Source organism: Myotis myotis, unplaced genomic scaffold (genome assembly GCF_014108235.1).
Source record: "Myotis myotis isolate mMyoMyo1 unplaced genomic scaffold, mMyoMyo1.p scaffold_m19_p_15, whole genome shotgun sequence".
NCBI lineage: Eukaryota > Metazoa > Chordata > Mammalia > Chiroptera > Vespertilionidae > Myotis > Myotis myotis.
Window position 1 is genome coordinate 39786438 of NW_023416319.1, and position 3245 is coordinate 39789682.

A 3245-nucleotide genomic window follows, 5' to 3' on the forward strand; every position below is an offset into this window, starting at 1 on the left:
TTCTGCCCCTATCTGCTGTTATGAAAGGCATTCTCCCCCCGCCCCTTCCCCCGCCCCCCCCAGCTGTCTGAAACATTTGCATTTTGAGAGATAACGGTATTAGAAAGTAATTTGGTTTCTTCTCCAGTCGGCTGGATATAAACTTATAATCTGACCATAAACTCTGCCTGTTATTTTTCTCTCTCATTTAACAATATAACAGTGTCAGTAAGTGCACTTTAATTATTTTTACACTTTTTATCCTTTCCTCTGATTTTCCCCTTTCTCTGTCCTGCAGTCCCCAAGTTCCCTACACAAACACGCATGGTTCATTTAAAAATAGCAGTGATCCTGCTCACTTGTCTTCCTGTCTTTTAAAATCATGTTTCTGGAATTCTTTATGTAATTGTACCAAAAGGAATCAAGAGCTTTTATTTGTTCTTTCAAGGGAAAATTCAGTTTTTAGGAATAGATATGATCACAAGACCACAGATTAGCATTGAGTGGTCTCTATCCCAACAATGTTTGACTCCAGACTCATTTATTAGTGTTGTGCAAGCCCTGCTTGGTTTGGCTCAGTGGATAGAGTGTCGGCCTGCGGAATGAAGGGTTTGATTCCGGTCAAGCGCACATGCCCAGGTTGCAGCCTTGATCCCCAGTAGGGGTGTGCAGGAGGCAGCCAATGACTCTCTCATCATTGATGTTTCTATCTCTCCCTTCCTCTCTGAAATCAATAAAAATACATTTTTAAAAGAGTTGTGCAAGAAGTTATATATTCTACCACTACTTCTATATGGCTTTCCTATTTTTGTATATTGCATCATACTGATGGTCTGACTGGTGGCTTTCTTAGTAACAGATCTGATCTATAGAAGACAATATATTTTTTTTTGCATGTTTTCCTCCTATATCTCAGCCCAATTTACTTCTTTGTAGTTTGGTTGCTGGCAACAATAGAACCTATTCTATAATCTGGGTGAGAAAAGTTAAAAAGAGAACTGAAAGTAATTACTTTATTTAAAAAATTTTTTACTCATTGAATTTGTTCAGGTAACATTGGTTAATAATTGAAGAGCTCTTAAACATGGGGAAAGTCAGTCATCAGAAGCTCTTTCAAGTTCCATGGAAGAAGTTAAGGGGCAGAAATGAGGGAGAATTGTGTTCCTATCAGCAACAGGCAAATTTACTCTCGGTGCTCAACACCAAGAAATGCTTTTAATGCTTCTTCTCCCCACTCCATACCAGTTTTCTCTGAAAAAATAAATCGCTCAAAATGAGGAACCAGCCCTAGCCGGTTATCTCAGTGGGTAGAGCATCGGCCCGTGTACTGAAGGGTCCTGGGTTGATTCCTTATCAGGGCATCTGCCTGGGTTGCAGGCTCAGTTCCCAGTGGGTGGGGGGCCTTGCAGGAGGCAGACAGTCAATGATTCTCAGCATTGATGTTTCTCTCTCTCCCTCTCTGAAATCAATTAAAATATATAATGGAAAATGAGGAACCACTTTGAAATCAAACATGATAGTAAGAAAAATTGTAATTAATATTGTGCTTTATAATGTTGTAGGATATCAAACTGCTTTATTATGTACTACTTTCTCTCCAGCACTGGGGATTGGACAGAGAATGTTTCCAACTTACTAAAAGAAAACCTCGGAAAACTAGAAATTTCAACATCATTCACAGAGGGTTGTGATTTCTTATTTTATTTTATTTATTTTTTAAAAATATATTTTTATTGATTTCAGAGATGAAGGAAGAGAAGGAGAGAGATAGAAACATCAATGATGAGAGAGAATCATTGATCGGCTGCCTCCTGCATGCCCCCTACTGGGGATCGAGCCCACAACCTGGTCACGTGTCCCTGGTTGGAACCGAACCTGGGACCCTTCAGTTCACAGGCCAACACTCTATCCACTGAGCCAAACCAGCCAGGGCTGTGTGATTATCCTTTTTAGTTATTATTAGTTGGCCTAAAGAGGTGAGCTAATATTTTTGGGAACTTCATCTTGGTCTCCACTTTGTCTTTAACTACCTGAAAATGCTTTTTTCAAAGCAGTGTTATATGTCCATGGAGAATTTAAACAGGAGCCATCATTTTCTTCTAATTTCTTGAGTTTGGCCTGTCTTCTGTGGTAATACAGCATCAACTGTTTCTGCTCCTCGTTGTTAATATTAGGTCCTTGGGCTGTAGCTCCTTATCCCCTTCGCTGAATCTTGACTGCAATTGTGTGTGTGTGTGTGTGTGTGTGTGTGTGTTGTGTTGTGTTGTGTTTTCATTTCTGCCCATGTAGTCTGAAATCGTATTCTTCTTGACTCCTTGACAGCCCTCTACAGTTGTGCTTCTGACTCCTCAATGACCTTGAGTCCTTCCTCAGTTCCCAACATCTTCCTTATTTTCAAATCCCATCCAAATGGGATAGTGGGGCGCAGACTCATGGGACAAACAAGCATCACTGCCCCCTCTCAGCTGCCCAACAGTCTTTCACCATCCCCATGGTAGCACAGATGCTGGCTTCCATTTGTTAATTAGATATTATTGTTTTGGCTTCTTGTAGTCTTATTTAAAACTTGGCTTCATTTTTTTTTTTTTTTTTTATTTGGAGCATGCCCGTTTCTTCATCCAATAACGTTTTTTTAAATACTGCACCTCCCCTAGGTGTACACTTTTTATCCCATTCATCCCTTAATTTCAAGTCTTCAGTCTGGGGATCAGTCAGTCCTTGCATATTAGGAAGAAGAAATACTCCATGTTTTGCTCAGTCTTCCGTTTGTGAACAGATGTGCCGCACCTGGATGCACACATTGTAGACCAGGGTCACCTGCACAGAGCCCCTCCAGCTCCTTGCTTCTTTCACACAGCAGAACCATGGTGGCCCATGGGAGTCTGAGGGGACATCTCCATTATTTATTTAGCCAGCTATTTTCTTGTGCATACTTAAGGTCTCCCCAAGTTCCCAAGACTTATGCATTAGGGCTTAGAATAAGTTTTGTTGTTCCCTGTAAAAACACTCTTTCATAAAGAAAGACCTTGTACTACAACATAGAGTGAAACCTAAGTAATAATTGTTTTAAAAACATTTTTTAAAAGGCTAAAGTCAACAACTCACAAAGTTGAATGTGTTCGTTATATTGAAGTGCAGGTCTCTTTTTCCCACCCTTTTTTTTTAAATGTTTTTATTTGTTTCAGAAAGAGGAAGTGAGAGGGAGAGAGTAATAGGAACAATCATGAGAGATAATCAGTGATGGGCTGCCTCCTTCACGTCCCCCA

General features: G+C 40.2%; 1 pseudogene; it reads right to left on the bottom strand.

Moving 5' to 3' along the window:
* Positions 1-1162: 1162 nt before the first annotated feature.
* Positions 1163-2946, bottom strand: LOC118670332 (annotated as a pseudogene).
* Positions 2947-3245: the final 299 nt, after the last annotated feature.